At 38.9% G+C, this 18296-nt stretch overlaps 1 protein-coding gene across 3 annotated transcripts in view; it reads left to right on the forward strand.

Annotated features, from left to right (window-relative positions):
* CKAP5 (cytoskeleton associated protein 5) overlaps positions 1-18296 on the forward strand; it is a 106866-nt gene that overhangs the window by 8516 nt on the left and 80054 nt on the right. The window contains exon 1 of one of the 3 annotated variants that reach the window (XM_060303246.2): positions 10289-10369. The exons of the other annotated variants lie outside the window; for them this stretch is intronic. The gene's annotated coding sequence lies outside the window, so the exon portion shown is untranslated. Of the gene's footprint in view, positions 1-10288; positions 10370-18296 lie in introns of those variants that run through there. 3 annotated transcript variants of the gene reach the window in all.

The following is an 18296-nucleotide window of genomic DNA, read 5'->3' on the forward strand; positions in this document are numbered from 1 at the left end:
TTGAGTAGTCTCAAGTATTTCTTGAAATAAAATTCATTCATTTAACGCAGTTGTCTTTTTTCTTTTTTCAAGCATAAGGCTTAAAAGTAGTGTTTTATTTATCTGCAAGTTAAATACCAGGAAATAAACCAAAAAAGTATTTTCTGCAGTCTAAATTTTATTGACTTCCTTCAAGTAGATCCTACTCCCTCTTTATGCACAGTTTCACTCTGCTTGGTTTTCTTTCTTTCTCTTTCTTTCTTTCTTTCTTTCTTTCCCTCTCTCTCTGTCTCTTTCTCTCTTTCTTTCTCTTTCCTTCCTTCTTTCTTTCCTTCCTTCCTTCCTTCCTTCCTTCCTTCCTTCCTTCCTCTCATTTTTGGCTGCATTGGGTCTTCGTTGCTGTGCGCAGGCTTTCTCTGGTTGCGGCATGTGGAATTCTCATTGCGGTGGCTTCTCTTGTTGCGGAGCACAGGCTCTAGGCTCGCGGGCTTCAGTAGTTGCAGCACGCAGGCTCATTAGTTGTGGCGCATGGGCTTAGTTGCTCCGCAGCACGTGGGATCTTCCCAGACCAGGGCTCGAACCCATGTCCCCTGCATTGGCAGGCGGATTCTTAACCACTGTGCAACCAGGGAAGTCCCCCTGCTTGGGTCTTTAAATCAAGAGCTAAAATTAGGCAGCACTGCTCTAAGCTAAAGTGTTAGTTTGATCACAAAGTTTGAGGAAGGAAAGCTACAGAACGTAAAACATTAAAATTCAAAAAAGCCATATTGGAACCATTTGGTTTTGATGCAAGAGTCCCTCATACCTCTTTGGCAGTACATCTTGAGGGTTTTGCTACATTGATTGCTCAAATGGATTATCCTGAAAAGTTTAAATAATTATCAGTCTACTTTGTTTAAGAAGACTGGGAGGCTTATGTATTTTCTTAGATTTATTTTACATGGAAAAAAGTTACATAAAATAATTGATGTTGGGACTTCCCTGGTGGCGCAGTGGTTTAGAGCCCGCCTGTCGATGCAGGGAATGCAGTTTCGTGCCCCGGTCTGGGAAGATCCCATATGGCGTGGAGCGGCTGGGCCCGTGAGCCATGGCCGCTGAGCCTGCGCATCCGGAGCCTGTGCTCCGCAACGGGAGAGGCCACAACAGTGAGAGGCCTGCATATCGCAAAAAAAAAAAATAATAATAATAATTGGTGTTTCAGGGGTAAACCTCTGATACCTGGCAAACTTGGCTGTCTAGAACATCTCTTTCTCTTAATTTAATTTTTTTTTCTCTTAATTTAATTTTTTAATTTAATAATTGCTGTTTTACTTCTTTTATGTATTTTTTTGCAGTGTCTTTTTTTAAATCATTTCATGTCCTTATTCACTTAAAATATGAAGTCTCTCATTTTTAGATTTTAGGAATTTTTTTCAGTACTCTAATTACACACTTTTCTTCTGGTCCTTTTTCTTATGTGATACATTCCTTTTAAAAAAGAAAGTCTCATGAAAAACGCCTAGTCTAGAACTAGCATGAGTTCTTCATTTGGGAGTAAAGACCAGATCCCATATCAGAAATCTCTGGGCAGTAAGGGAAAACAGTTTTTTTATGCTTTAGAGGACTGCCCACTTATTTTGAGCTGTTTAATATGGGGGATTCCTCCAAACAAAATATGGACAGTCCCCTTGAGTATTATAAAATGACATTTACTTGTTTAACTAGTAGTAAATTTGCTTTCTATAGGATAAAAAGGAATAGATTGCTTATACACCCAATGAAATGGTTTGTTTTAGATCAGAGGAGACTTGCCTTACTTGGTCCCAAGAGCTCTAAGCTAACTTAGGCCTTTCTTGAACCAGAGGACTGAAATGTGGGTTTGGTTAAGTCTGAAGTCTTTCTAAAATCTCTAGATAACTCTGGGATGATGCTTATAAAAATAACACAAGGATAGCCACTGTTTCTTGAGTGCTTGATGTTTCCGTGCCATCTGTTAGTACTACTTCCTTGCATAAAGTCACTGGCTTTGTATGATCTGGCCCTTTTCAGTCTGCCCTTTCTCTCAACTCCTGTTTTGGCCACATGAGTTGCAGTTCTGTTCTTTATCTTGCCTAGCTCTTTCAGGCTTTTCACACACATGCCTGAAACAATCTCTTATTAAATCTAGTCATTATGCCTATGCCTGGCTAATCCATATTAATTTCCTTTAGTTCTCAGCCTAAATATCACTTTCTCAAGGAGACCTTCCCTGACCCTCCAGTCCAGGTTAAGTACCTCTGTTACACCCTCATAGTATTGCCCCTGGGCTACTGTATTTCACTTCCCATACTCAGTAAGTAGATAAGTGCCTAATACAGAATAGTGTCAGATCATGAGATGCTACTCTGTATTAGGTACTTAGCTACATACTAAGTGTACCTGTGGGACAGGGGGATAATATGGGTATTTGCGGGGATTCTTAACAGGTATAAAGCAGAAATCTCATTTTCACTTCAACAGTTCACCATTACAGTTAGTTGAATCACCTTAGGCAAGTTAGTTAACCTCTATGCCTCAGTTTTCTTGTCTGTAAAATGGGGCTAATATCAATCTCAGAGTTATGAGAATTAAATGAGTTAGTATATGTGAAGTGCTTAGAATAGTGCCTGGCACATAATGAATGCTCCAGAAGTGTGTATTAAATAAGGAACCACATGAAGATGGTACTGTTACGACGGTTAATGAAACTGAGGCTCAGCTAGTGTGTGACAAAGCAAGCTTTAGAACTCAGATCTAACTCCAGCGCCCAACACGACAATTTAGATTGAATTTAATTTTGACTAGAGTGCTCTGTAATAAGATTTATTACAAGCAACTGTTCTGCCATGACTTTACCAAATGATTCTAAAATTAAAATTTCCCTCTTTTAATGGATTTTATAATCAAAAAATAGGTACTAAAAAAAGTGACAAAAATCTTATAAATTTTTTGAAATCTATTACTTAATAATTTTTCACTTTGAAAGTGGGTTTACTTTAGAATTCCATTAAATATATCATGTTTCCCTTTCACATTTAAATACGCATTCAACATACAATATTTATAAACTCAAAGAACACATTTATTGTATATTTAAGACTTCTATGATTTGATGAAATTGTGCTATCTTAGGAATTATGTGTTAGAGGACGAAGCACTCTGCTGGATGCTGGGGTAATAAATAAGATTCAGGGGGCTTCCCTGGTGGTTCAGTGGTGAAGAAGCCTCCTGCCAATGCAGGGGACACGGGTTCGAGCCCTGGTCTGGGAAGATCTCACATGCCATGGAGCAACTAAGCCCATGCGCCACAACTACTGAGCTTGCGCTCTAGAGCCCACGAGCCACAGCTGCTGAGCCCACATGCCACAACTACTGAAGCCCGTGCGCCTAGAGCCCATGCTCCACAATGAAGAGTAGGCCCCTGCTCGCCACAACTAGGGAAAGTCCGTGTGTAGTGACGAAGACAAAATGCAGCCAAAAATAAAAAAATAAATTTATTTAAAGAAAAAAAAGATTCACATCTTTCTTTCAAAGGAGATATGGTGTCCAAAAAATGTTAAGGGGAAGAATTGAGGCTTATGGGATGAGTATAGACAGATCCATCCTCAAGGTGCCAGGCTGGAATTATAAAGTTTTAGAGCTTTTAAAAGCATTATGATAGAAAATATTGAAACTTGTTGTTTAAAAAAGAAAAAAGAGGGCTTCCCTGGTGGCGCAGTGGTTGAGAGTCCGCCTGCCGATGCAGGGGACACAGGTTCGTGGCTAGGCCCGTGAGCCATGGCCACTGAGCCTGCGTGTCCGGAGTCTGTGCCCTGCAACGGGAGAGGCCACAACAGTGAGAGGCCCGCGTACCGCAAAAAAAAAAAAAAAGAAAAAAGACATGGCTAGGTATTAAAGTGAGAAGTAAAAATTCTTTAGCTAGTCCCTTTAGCTACTCTTTTAAAGTGGTCATAGTTAAGTTTTCTATGGATCCATCCAGAAAAGTTTTATGTGCTTTCAAACATGTACAATGTTGTATTAGTTTTCTATGACCGCTGAAACAAATGACCACAAATTTGGTGGCTTAAAACAACAGTAATTTATTCTCTCACATTTCTGGAGTCCAGAGCCCAAAATTTAGGGTGAGTAGGAGTTTAGGATTAAAATATACACACTACTGTATATATAAAAGAGATAACCAACAAGGACCTACTGCACAGGGAACTACACTCAGTATCTTGTAATAACCTATAATGTGTGTGTGTGTGTATGTATGTATATCTGAATCACTTTGCTGCACGCCTGAAACTACCACAACACTGTAAATCAACAATATTTCAATAAGAATTTTTTAAAAAATTTAGGGTGAGTCTTACTGGAGGCTAATATTGAGGCAAAGCCATACTTCTCCAGAGGCCCTGGGGAAGCACTGCTTCCTTGCCTCTTCAGCTTCTGGCGTCTCTTGGTATCCCTTGGCTTGTGTTGCATCACTCCAGCCTCTTCTGATCTTGCTCTTCTCCATCTTCACATCGCCTTCTTGTCTGTGTGTGTCAGATTTCCCTCTGTTACCCTCTCATAAGGGTACATGTGATTGCATTCAGGCTCACCCAGATAATTCAGGATGATCTCCCCATCTCAATATCCTTAATTTAATCACATCTGCAAAGACCCTTTTTCCACATAAAACATTTAAAGTTTTCAGGGATTACAGCCCAATATCTTTGGGGGTCATTATCAGCCTACCACCAGTGTGTATGACCCTCTTTTTTATTTTTACTAAACACAAAAAAAGGAATTAGACTTCATAGGCTATCTCCAAATTTCTTTTTAAAACTTAATAATAGATTTCTTCCGCATCAGTATTTAAATATCTTCTTTAGTCTTCTTTGTCTTTTTTTTTCTTTAAATACCTATAGAGCATTTTATTGAATAGACAGGTATCTCACTTTTTTTTTAATTGCAGCTTTAAAAAAAAGCATGTAACAAAATAATTACCATCGTAATCATATTAAATTAACTACATTCACATTGTGGTGAAACACATCTCAAAACCTTTTTCATCTTGCAAATCTGATACACTGTACCCATTAAACAACTTTCCTTTTCCTCCTTCCCCCAGCCCCTAATAACCACCATTCTACTTTCTGTTGCTAATTTAATAGTTTGGATACCTCATGTAAGTGGAATCATATAATATTTGTCTTTTTGTGACTTGCTTATTTCACTTAGCATGATATCCTCAAAGTTTATCCATATTGTAGCATGTAACCGGATTTCCTTCCTTTTTAAGACTACTATTCCATTGTATGTATTTACCACATTTTGCTTATCCATTCATTCATTCTTCTGTGGACATTTGGGTTGCTTCTACTACTTAGAACATGGATGTACAAATCTGAGCCCCAGCTTTCAATTCTTTTGGATATATATATACACACACTCATACATACACTTAGAAGTGGAATTGCTGGATCATATGGTAATATGGTATTCTATTTTTACTTTTTTTGAGGTTACTCCATACTGTTTTTGAGGTTACTCCATACTGTTTTCCATAGCAGTTGCACCATTTTACAATCCCACCAACAGTGTACAAGTGTTGCAGTTTCTCTACATTCTTGCCAACGTTTGTTATTTTCTGTTTTTTTTTTAAATTGGTTTGTTTATTTGATAGTAACCATTCTAATGGGTGTGAGGGATATCTCATTGTGGTTTTGACTTGCGTTTCTCTGATGATTAGTGATGTTGAGCATCTTTTCCTATGATCGTTGGCCATTTGTATATCATCTTTGTAGAAACGTCTATTCAAGTCTTTTGCCCATTTTTAATTGGGTTATTTGGAGTTTTGTTGTTTTGGGAGTTCTTTTTTTTTAACATCTTTATTGGAGTATAATTGTTTTACATGTTGTGTTAGTTTCTGCTGTATAACAAAGTGAATCAACTATATGCATACGTATATCCCCATATCCCCTCCCTCTTGTGTCTCCCTCCCACCCTCCTTATCCCACCCCTCTAGGTGGTCGCAAAACACCGAGCTGATCTCCCTGTGCCATGCAGCTGCTTCCCTCTAGCTATCTATTTTACATTTGGTAGTGTGTGTATGTCAGTGCTACGCTCTCACTTTGTCCCAGCTTACCCTTCCCCCTCCCCATGTCCTCAAGTCCGTTCTCTACGTTTGTGTCTTTATTCCTGTCCTGCCCCTAGGTTCATCAGACCATTTTTCTTTTACGATTCTATATATATGTGTTAGCATACGGTATTTGTTTTTCTCTTTCTGACTTAACTTTACTCTGTATGATGGACTCTAGGTCCATCCACCTCACTACAAATAACAATTTCGTTTCTTTTTATGGCTGAGTAATATTCCATTGTATATATGTGCCACGTCTCCCCCCCCAATTTATTTATTTATTTTTGGCTGTGTTGGGTCTTCGTTTCTGTGCGTGGGCTTTCTCCAGTTGCGGTGAGCGGGGGCCGCTCTTCATCGCAGTGCGCGGGCCAATCTTCATCATGGTGCGTGGGCCTTTCACTGTCAGCCTCTCCCATTGTGGAGCACAGGCTCCAGACGCGGAGGCTCAGTAGTTGTGGCTCACGGGCTTAGTTGCTCCACGGCATGTGGGATCTTCCCAGACCAGGGCTCGAACCCGTGTCCCCTGCATTGGCAGGCAGATTCTTAACCACTGCGCCACCAGGGAAGCCCTGCCACATCTTCTTTATCCATTCATCTGTCGATGGACCCTTAGGTTGCTTCCATGTTCTGGCTATTGTAAATAATGCTGCAGTGAACATTGTGGTACATGACTCTTTTTGAATTATGGGTTTCTCAGGGTATTTGCCCAGTAGTGGGTTTGCTGGGTCATATGGTAGTTCTATTTTTAGTTTTTTAAGGAACCTCCATACTGTTCTCTGTAGTGGCTGTATCAATTTACATTCCCACCAACAGTGTGGGAGGGTTCTGTTGTGGGAGTTCTTGATATTCTCTGGATATTAACCCCTTATCAGATAAATGATTTATAAATATTTTCTTCCCTTCTGTAGGTTATCTTTTCACTCTGTTTATTGTGTCCTTTGATACACAAAAGTTTTTAAGTTTGATATAGTCCCCATTGTCCTATTAATTTTTATGTATGGTGTAAGGTAAACGTCCAACTTCATTCTTTTGCATGTAGCTATCCAGTTTTTCCAGTCACCATTTGTTGAAGAGACCATCCTTTCCCCTTTGAATGGCCTTGGCACCCTTGTCATAGATCATTTTACCCTAAACGCAAGGGATTATTTTTGGGTTCTCTATTCTGTTCCATTGGTCTGTTTGTCTTTATGCCACTACCACACTGTTTTGATCATTGTGACTTTTTAATGTGTTTTGGAATCAAGAAGAGAGCCCTGCAACATTTTTTTTTCAAAAGTGTTTTGACTATTCAGGGTCCTTTGAGATTCCATATGAATTTTAGGATTAATTTTTCTATTTCTACAAAAAAAATGCTGTTGGAATTTTGAGAGAGATTGTGTTGAATCTATAGATTATTTTCTGATATATGGAATCTTAATAATACTAAGTCTTCCAATCCATGGGTATGGGATGTCTTTTCATTTATTTGTGTCTTCTTTAATTTCTTTCAGCATTGTTCTGTAGTTTTCAGTGTACAAGTCTTTCATCTCCTTGGTTAGATTTATTCCCAAATATTTTGTTCTTTTCAATGCTATTGTAAGTGGAGTTGTTTAAACTAACACAACTTTGTAAATGAACTATACTCCAATAAAAAAATTTTTTAAGTTTATTTTAGTATATGTAAGTTATACCTCAGTAAACCTGACTTAAAAGTTCTTAGATTGGGGGACCTCTTCTCCCTCTGATCCTCAGTTAACACTACTTCTGACAGCTGAGAACACAGGTAACTAGGAGCAGTCGGGGGAGGGGGGGACGCTGCTATACGTTTTCATTTTAGTTTTAAAAGGAATGTAACAGAAAAGGCAGACAGTATTTGTTGAGCGTTATGTATTTTATTTACCAAATACTTATGTATAGCAATTAATTCTAGGCACTTTACAAATATAATAAACTTAACTCATTTAATTCTCCTAATAACCCAATAAGGTGAAAAAATTCCTCATTTTACAAATAGAAAACAGAAGCACAGAGAGGTAGGAGTTGTCTAAAACCACACAGCTAATAAACGGCACAACCAGATTTGAACTAAGCATTCTGGCCCCAGAGTCCATGCTCTTAATCTCTAACTTGGCCTCTTTCCTTCACTGAATATGATCTAATAAGGAATTCCAGTTAATGCTTAAAACTTCTTTCCCCCTTGCTCTGGCTATGTGTACAATAAATATTTTTCTTATCTCTGCTTGATTTGTTGCAGGAAAAACATTACAATGAAGAAGGATTTTTTAAAAGCACAAGAAATGCTACCTTTCTAATATATGAATTATCATTTTCCCATGTTTTCTTCCATATATAATATTTGCTAAATCATTTCCTAAACAGTTTCAACTTTGCCCTGTTAAGGAGAATACTTCTATCTGGTAATTTGTTGAATTATGAAGGTTTTACATGTCCAGTTGAGTCTCTTCATGGTATAGTAAAGAAAAAGATACAGTAACCAAAATAAGATGGGCTGTGTTTGGGCTGTGATATTTGGTAAGATATCTAAGTATTACTTAGGAATATTTATATAAAATGTCTTTGCTTTGGGGCAAAAGATATAAATCTGATTGTACTGAGCTGTACAGTAAATGGATTTTTTTCTCTCTAAATTCTTAATTCACTAATAAACACAGCACTGGGTATTATCCATTTGTGTGTGTGCATGCGCACATATACTCACTGCAGTATGCTTATTGAAGTTATCTGGACTCCTGTGTCAAAATAAGTGTTGGTCATACCTTTTGTGTTAATTATTTATTGAGTATTCATTTGGTATCACACAGAAAAAAGATGAGTGAGCTACATTCCAACCCTTGCCCTTGAGGTGCTCACAATCTAATGGGAAGGCTGATCTACAAACTGTTACTCTCAGAGCAGTGTGATAAGCTTGATACAGACAGAATGAAAGAAGGTCTTAATTACTTAATTCAAAAGTATCATTCACAGTTAAATGCACTTTAAAATGAGATTTTTTTGGCAGTTCAAAATCAGACTATTCTAATCTGAATCAGTATCTCTTCATGATAACCTTAGCCTAGAATTTTCTAAGACCTTCAGAATAAGGGTAATCTGGGTCTGCTCCATATTAGAGCAGTCTTTGGGCCTGTTCTTTGGAATCTAAATTTCCTCTTGAACCCCTTTTTGGGATAGAAGATGTTAGGGCACTTGTAAATGGTCTTTAGCTTTACTAAATTGATTCCCATAGAGGTTTGGTGGTGGCTTACGGTTTTAATAAGGTATGTTTATTCATCAAGATTAGATGAAGGTAACACCAGCTTAATAACCACATAAATTTCTTTCCTGACAGTTATAAAGGAGACACAGAATGCATACAAACCTTATAATCTGAGACTGAGGAAAAATTCCTCCTATGAAAAGAAATTTAAAATTCATTAATGACCTGTGGAGACCTCAGAGACCATTACTTAACTCCCTGAGATATTAATCCAGTTTCTCCTACAATTTTTCACAAGAACTCTTCATATTACATTAGATGACTACACATCACAATTGTATTTGCACGCAAGATTTCTTTATCTACATAGACTTGTAGTGAATTCTTGGCCAATGTTTCAAAGATCACATTTTACTCACAAGAAGGAGAATGTTATTTTTCTATTTTGCCCCCTACTTCCGTCTTCTATCGTTGTCTAGGATTCCTCATGTTGTACAGAAGAGAAAGAAGTCACTGAGAGGGTGAGGTGAAGCAGTGCAGGCTGTCAGAATTCTTTTCTGTGCCTTTGAGTTGCCATTTGAAAAACACTAACCGCTGAAGTTAATGGAAGAAGCCACTTACATAATGGGGGCTATATGTTTACCCTGATGCTTTGACTGTTTCCTGCAGCAACTTTTTTCGCCCCTGGAGGAGGAATTAGGATTGTGATAGTAAGAACAGGTCACCTCCTTTGTTTCTGGAACATTATCTGTGTTGCCACAAAAAAAGAGGTCCCCACCCAGCTGCGGTGGAGTTTCCCTAGCTGGGCCTCCATTCACCTCTTGCCTTGGAAGCCCTCTGGGCTGGAAGGAGCGCCCTGGGTCCTGCAGACCTCTGAGCAAAGGCACGCTGCGGCCCCTTTAAGCCGTCAGTGTGTGCTGGGGCGGGGGCGAGGTGGGGCGGGCACTCAGACAGTGAGCTCTGGGCCCCGCCCCCGAGGAGGCGTTTCTCAGCGGCCTCGGCACCAATGCCACCACCGCCCCCGCCCGTCCGGTATTCCTGCAGATTCTGCCTCGGACCGTAGGGCCCCGACCTCTCCCTGCCTGGGGAGCGTAAGTGTCAAACTGCGGGCTAGGGTCAAGCATCCCGTGCCCATGCCGGAAGTCCTGGTGGACTGTACAGGGGACTTTCCTGGCCTATCAGAGGCTAAGGCGGCGAAAGAGCGTAAACAATGCCGGCTGCAGTGAGCTAAAGCCTGGGGCATCTGCTCTACTTCTGGGTGGTGACAGCGGCCCTAGGGTGCTGGTCTGGATATGCAGTGGTTGAGCGGTGCCCAGAACCTAGCTTTGCCCCAGCCTGGTTCCTACTTGGAGTGAGGCGAGGATTGCTTTTACCCTGTATAATCCAACTAAGCTAGATGGGTGGAGCTGGATCTAGTGCCCTGGGCCTTGGGTCCTTAGCCTGGCATTTGGAGACCTGGGTAGCTTTGGGATGAGTAAGCATTAGATTTTCAGCTACCTTGGTACAATTGAGCAGTAACTCTGAAAGTTGACCTAATTCACAGCCGGGTTTAGCTCTGTGTCTCCCCAGAGGCCTGTGTTACTAGAGTCCCCCTTTTGAAGACACTGACGGTGATCATCTGTTAGGGAGAGTCAGTTAACCCTCTTTCCCACTGATACGAATAGCACCGTGTGAAAGAGTCAGCTCTTTACCCCTGTCTGAAGGAACTGGTGGGAGGCCACCATCCCAGGACTAGTACAGTAAGCCCACCCAAGTTTGTTGAGATAACCTACTAGAGGAGCAGTTCACATTTCTGGCCCCCTGATAATGCAGAATACTACAAGAGGATAACACTGGTCGTTGTTAATGAGAATTACCTGGAGGTAGTGAGATTTTTTTAAATTAGAGGGAAAGGCTTGTCATTTTTGTTACTGGCTACTTAAGTGATGAGATTTTGTCTCGCTTAGCCAAGTAATAAAATTTAAAGTTTTCTGTGACAGTTACATAATTGCTATGCTTCTTTAATCCAGTTGGCCTTCTTAGACATAGATTGAGTAAAGATTTCTGGGCATGTATGTGTATTTTGTCTTATCCTTGTTTTCTACTTATTTCCTTTTTTGAGCAAATTTACATCATTCTTTATTGGTCGTTCAAAGGGTTTGCTTTTTCTTTTTTCTTTTTTTTTTTTTTTTTTTCGGTACGCGGGCCTGTCACTGCTGTGGCCTCTCCCGCCGCGGAGCACAGGCTCCGGATGCACAGGCCCAGCGGCCATGGCTCACGGGCCCAGCCTCTCCGCGGCATGCGGGATCCTCCCGGACCGGAGCACGAACCCGTGTCCCCTGCATCGGCAGGCGGACTCTAAACCACTGCGCCACCAGGGAAGCCCAGGGTTTGCTTTTTGAGTGGGCAGAATTTTTCCTCAAACTTCCTTCAGACTCATTCTGTGCTTCTGCAGTAGCATTTCCTTAGCCAGAAGTGAGAGTCCAGGAATGGTAATCAGATCTAGATCTCTTGTGTTGTGATAGTGAAGAGCTTTTGAAGGTCAAGAGCTTGAGAATTAGCCATAAAATAGTTTTACTGTCATAGCTTCTTCTTCTTTTAGCTTTAGAAAGCTAAAACAGTATGTTTAGTAGCTGTATAACTATTTTTATAAGATGTCGTGGTACAGGAATTTAAAGTAAAAGGACACTACACATGGACCCTTGAGTGATGGGGAAGAGTGGTGGGTGGACTGAGAGATAGGAGACAAAGGTTCTAGCCCAACTCTCACATTACTGATGACTTAATCTCCCTGTGCCTTACTTTTAGCTGGTTGATGAATGAGAAAATGCATAGATTGCAGGGGTCTATATGTTAATGATAGTACATTATGCACACTTAAATATTGAACACTAAACTGAAATTTATTCTGAGTTCAGAGTTTACTCCAAGTTGTGTCTTTATGTATGTCTTTGGAAACATTTCTTAACCTTTGGTCTAAAAATAAATAATTACATCTAAACCTTCTTCAGCAGTAGTGTGGACTTTATGGTACTTGAGCTCTTTGGAAGACATTTTAGATACAGCCGTGGTATAAAATGATAATATTTCCGTGGAACAGATATATTTTAGCTGACTCCCTTGCCTTTTCCTCTGTTTTAGGCTAGGGTAAAACCTCCTGAGAGTGCCGAATAATTTGAAATTTCTGAGTATTTGTAGTATTGACTAGACTGAACCATAGCAAGCATCATATATAGGTCAAATTAATTTTATTAATGCTTCTCTTTGTTGGCAATTTTATTTACTCTTAAAGCATCAAACCTTGCTATGTAATGAAGACTTGGTTTCATACATCTATGTTTATAGAATGTTTATATGTTTATAAAATCCAGAACCCTCTGTTCATTCCTGGTCCCACATTTCCAGCCACTTGAAGATCATATTTCTCAAGTCTAAAACCAAACTCATCATATTCTTAACCTCTCCTCCACTCCCCCAAAACAAACAACTCAGAACTTTCTTCTGAGATTTTTCTGTCATTAGCACCACTGTTCTCCAAGTCATGTAGACTGGAGCCTCCTACTAGGTCTCCTACATCCTTAGTTGCTAAGGCTTATTGATTCTGCTTCTTTAATGTAATTCCCTTCAGTCTCCTCTGCTCATCCTTTCCATTCCTAGGAGTCTGGCTTCTATTTATCTTTGTCCTCGAGTACTGCAGTAATTTCCTATCAGGACTCTACTTTCTCTCCCTTCCAATTCATTCTGCATAGATTTATCTTTCTAAAGTAATTAGGATCATGTCATTGCCCTGCTTCAGGTCATCAGCATCCTCTGCTGTTTAGCTTAATATTCAAGATTATACATGATTTGACCCTAGTCTGTCTTTCTGGTCTTATACTTAATAAATGGAGCCATTTAGTGTTCCCTAAACATGCTTAGTACTTTTCTACTTCCAAGACTTTGCCTTTCTTGTTTTCTCAGCCTAAAATATCTCTTCTCCACTCCTGGTTTTGTTTTTGTTTTTATTTTTTTAAATCTACCTATCATTTATCACTGAGCTCAGATGTCATCCTTTCTATGAGATTTTTCACTGACCATCCCTTGCTCACTGGCGGTTGATCCTGTCTTTGAACTCCCTTAACCCTTATTTGTCTCTTGCTTAGGGCACTTTCCACATATAATACATTTTGTATTATGGTTATTTGTTTAGACATCTACTTTTACTCCTGTGAACTCCTTGAGTCATGGTTTACCCATAGGGAAATTCATCAAATGAATGCTTTAGGTAAAATTGGAATGGAGTAACTCCTTAGTGTTAGATCCTATTATTTTACACCCAGCCCATTCACATGTAAAATGATCGGCAACTTTAACAAATCACTCTTATCTCCTAAGGACTTCTGTTAGTAAACTTTGTTAGTTTGTTTTTTTAACAGTTTTAATGAGATACATAATTTACGTACCATTCACCCATTTAAAGTGTACAATTCACTGACTTTCAGTATATTCATAGATTTGTGCAGCCATCACTAACAGTCAATTTTAGAACACTTTCATTACCCCAAAAAGAAACCCCGCACTCCTTAACACCCTTCTAATATCCCCAAACACCCCAGTCATAGGCAACCTCTCATCTACTTTCTGTCTCTATAGATTTGCCTATTCTGGACATTTTATATAAATGGAATTATATAATAAGTGGTCCTTTGCAACTGACTTCTTTCACTTAATATAATGTTTTCAAGGTTCATCCATGTTGCAGCATGTATCAGTACTTCACTTCTTTTGTGTGTGTACACATAACGTAAAATTCACCATCTTAAGCATTTTTAAATATACAACTCAGTGGCATTAAATGCATTTGTAATGTTGTGTAGCTACCACCATCCATCTCCATAATTCTTTTCATCTTGTAGAACTGAAATTTTACACCCATTCAACAGTAACCCGTCATTACCCTTCTCCATCCATCTGCTGGCAACAATCATTCTACCTTCTATCTCTATGATTTTGACTACTCTAAGTACTTGATATAAGTGGAATCATACACTGTTTGTCTCTTTGTGGCTGGCTTAATTTCACTTAACATAACGTCTTCAAGGTTCACTCAGGTTATAGCATGTCCGAATTTCTGTCCTTTTAAAGCTGAATGATATTCTTTTGTATGTGTATACCACATTTTGCTTATCCATTCATCCATCAGTGGTCACTTGGGTTGCTTCCGTATTTTAGCTGTTGTGAGTAATGCTGCTATGAACATGGGTGTACAGATATCTCTTCAAGATCCTGCTTTCGATTATTTTGGGCATATACCCAGAAGTGGAATTGCTGGATCATATTGTCATTCTGTTTTAATTTTTTGAGGAACAGCCATACTGTTTTCCACAGTAACTGTACCATTTTACATTGTCACCAACAGTGTACAAGGGTTCCAATTTCTCCATATCCTTGCCAACATTTGTTGTTTCCTGGGTTTTTGATAGTAGCCATCCTAATAGGTGTGAGGTAATACTTGTAGTTTTGATTTGCATTTCCCTAATGTTTGTAATCTTGAGCATCTTTTCATGTGCTTATTGGCCATTTGTCTGTCTTTGGATGAATGTCTAATCAAGTTCTTTGCCCATTTTTTAATCAAGTTGTTTGCTTTTTTTGTTGTTGAGTTTTAGGAATTCTTTATAGTACTTAATTTTTATTACTGAATCATACTCCATTCTGTGGATTTACCACGTTTTATCTATTTATCAGTGGATAGAGGTTTGGGTTGTTTCCACTCTTTGGCTATTATGAATGTTAGTTTGGTTTTAATTTGCTGTGTATATTGAAAACAGCACTACATTTCTCTAAAGAGATCACTCAGGCCTTTAACTGGTGTGACTTTTCATGAAATTGTTGGTTTATTCTACATGTATTCCGTTTTATGAACTCTGAGGGTCCTCTTCATTACTTCCTGAATATGTTCTAAATGTTCCTAAGGCCTTTACTTTCCTTTGTGATAATGGCTAGTTAAAATTTGCAGATAGAGGCAAAGTTTAACTTACAAACAGGTAGCCACTTTAATGACTTTCCCCTACTGTCCCCCCTGCAAATATTCTAGAATTATAGTTATAAATTTAAAACTAGTATGAGCTATAGAAATTATAGTCTACCACCCTTTAGTTTTTTTATTAATCTCAATGAAAGATTTTCCTTTTCAACTGGTAGAGTCAGTATTCAATGGAATAAGGGTTGTGAGGGAGAAGGGTCGGACTACGTGGATAACCCCAAATTATAATTAAAACTGTAGTCATTTCTTTCTTACGCAAAGACAGGTTAACAGTGTTCTGAGGCCCAACTGGGTAGTTAGGCTTGATTATTCGGCAGCTGCTGATTAGGGATGATTCCCCCTTACCAACTAACTGTATTTTAAATTTCCCTAAATTACTTAAGTCCTTTGGAGGCAAATAAACTTGTCTTTCATACATACTCTCATTTGCCCTTTATATTTTTATTGAGTTAAGTAATCACCAAAATAATTCTTACTATTTACACTGTAGAGTGTGAATAGATTTCACTATAGATAATGTAGAAACCATATGTAGGTCAGTTGTAGGAATTTCACCAAACTAGGTATCAAGAAATCTCTTTCAGGGATTTCTCTGGTGGCACAGTGGTTAAGAATCCGTCTGCCAATTCAGGGGCCACGGGTTCGATCCCTGGTCCGGGAAGATCCCACATGCTGCGGAGCAACTAAGCCTGTGCACCACAACTACTGAGCCTGTGCTCTAGAACCCACGAGCCACAAATACTGAGTGTGTGTGCCACAACTACTGAAGCCTGCGTGCCTAGAGCCTGTGCTCCGCAACAAGAGAAGCCACCGCAATGAACCACAGCATAGAGTAGCCCCCGCTCACTGCAAGTAGAGAAAACCCGTGTGCAGCAATGAAGACCCAACGCAGCCAAAAATAAATTAAAAAAAAGAAATCTCTTTTAGACCATTCTCCCCTACTTAAGTGACATTGGGCAGGACGCTGAACCTCTTTTTCCCCATATGTAAAAAGAGGATAATGATACTTTATTTATTTATTTGACCCTTTTGAAGATAGAGATTAATAAGACAAAAGGCTTTTGCTCAAGAGAATCTTATAGTTTAGTAAGAGTCACATAACTAAGAATAATATGAAAAAGAAAGAAACTAAACCTGAATGAGATAATATAACAGCGTGCTTGCATTTACATTATGAAATACATAGAAAATGAATGATTGTAAAAATACATGTAAAATATAAAGTGCTACTGAAATACAGGATGGGTGTTAACCATTATTTTAACTAGGGACTTTGAGATGATTGTAAGCAGTGCCCTAAAGTCTTTTTTTTTTTTTTTTTTTTTTTACAATTCTACATTCACATTTATTTATCTAATACAATGGAAATACAAAGGAGAAAATAAAGTCTCAATAAATAAAGGACAGAGCTAGCTTTTTTAAACCTTTCATATTTTACTCTTAAAACTACTGTTGTCCAACAACATTTATATATCATAGTGTTTCCACATCAAAACTGATGGCAGAGTTACATGTCCTCAGGGAATGCCCTAAAGTTTTTGATCATAGAATTTGAAAGGTTGTAGATCAAGAGATTTTAAGCTGGGTTAGAATTCAGGGACTCTGTAAATTTGTATGGAAAAATAATTACATCTTTATTTGCACTAATCTTATAACTGAAATTTCTTTTTCTTTCTTTCTTTTTTTTTTTTTTTGGTCTGCGTTGGGTCTTTGTTGCTGCGTGCGGGCTTTCTGGTTGCAGAGAGCGGGGGCTACTCTTCATCGCAGCGTGCGGGCTTCTCATTGCAGTGGCTTGCTTGTTGTGGAGCATGGGCTCTAGGTGTGCGAGCTTCAGTAGTCGTGGCACCTGGGCTCAGTAATTGTGGCACACGGGCTTATTTGCTCCACGGCATGTGGGATCTTCCCGGACCAGGGATCAAACCCCGTGTCCCCTGCATTGGCAGGTGGATTCTTAACCACTGTGCCACCAGGGAAGTCCTAACTGAAATTTTGACATTTTCTTCAGTTAATAATGTAGGCAATAAACTACAATAATATTATAAGAACCTATGCCTTTGTCACCAATAGAAATCATTTTCATAATCATGTTATGTAGTATATAAAAATATTTTTAGGGCTTCCCTGGTGGCGCAGTGGTTGAGAGTCCGCCTGCCGATGCAGGGGACACGGGTTCGTGCCCCAGTCTGGGAAGATCCCACATGCCGTGGAGCGCCTGGGCCCGTGAGCCATGGCCGCTGAGCCTGCGCGTCCGGAGCCTGTGGTCCGCAACGGGAAAGGCCACAACAGTGAGAGGCCCGCATACAGTAAAAAAAAATATATATACATATTTTTTATTCATAACAAGAGTTACAGTAGTTATTAAATCTGCTGCTGGATTTTATTTAATATATTAATGGAGAAGCCCATATATTCACATTTCAAAATATTTTGATAACTATATTTCAACATAACTATATTATATTCAACATATATAACTATTTCAACATAACTGATTTAATATGATCATATATTTTATGCATTAAACAATATTCTGAGGTGCCTATAGACTTGCTCTTTTAATCCTATAAAATTCCAAAATAAAGTCAACTGTAATTTAGAAATGAAATAAATTCAAATTTGGGATGCCAAATAATGATAGTAAGTTGCTAACATTTTTTGAGCCCTTGCTAGATGCCAAGTACCTAGTCTAAGAACTTTACATGTACTGACTCATTTAATCCACACAACAATTCTCTGAGGTATGTATTATTATTCCCACTTTACACACAAGCATGCTGAGGCAATATATATTTGGCTAAGTAACTTACCCAAGGCCTCAACCTCAAGTTAGTGGTGGTTTTGAAGATACAGAATTCTTTTAATTTTTTTTAAGTGTAGATTTGCAGCCAGACATAGAAAGTAATAAAGTTTCCCTCAAGTAGCAAAAACTCAAATTTGATAAGACTGTTACTGCATTTTGAGTTATTGTGGGTTTTTTTTCTTTCCCCAGCATACATTAATTGATCATTTTATATGTG

The sequence above is a fragment of the Globicephala melas genome, chromosome 8 (assembly GCF_963455315.2).
Source record: "Globicephala melas chromosome 8, mGloMel1.2, whole genome shotgun sequence".
Taxonomy (NCBI): Eukaryota; Metazoa; Chordata; class Mammalia; order Artiodactyla; family Delphinidae; genus Globicephala; species Globicephala melas.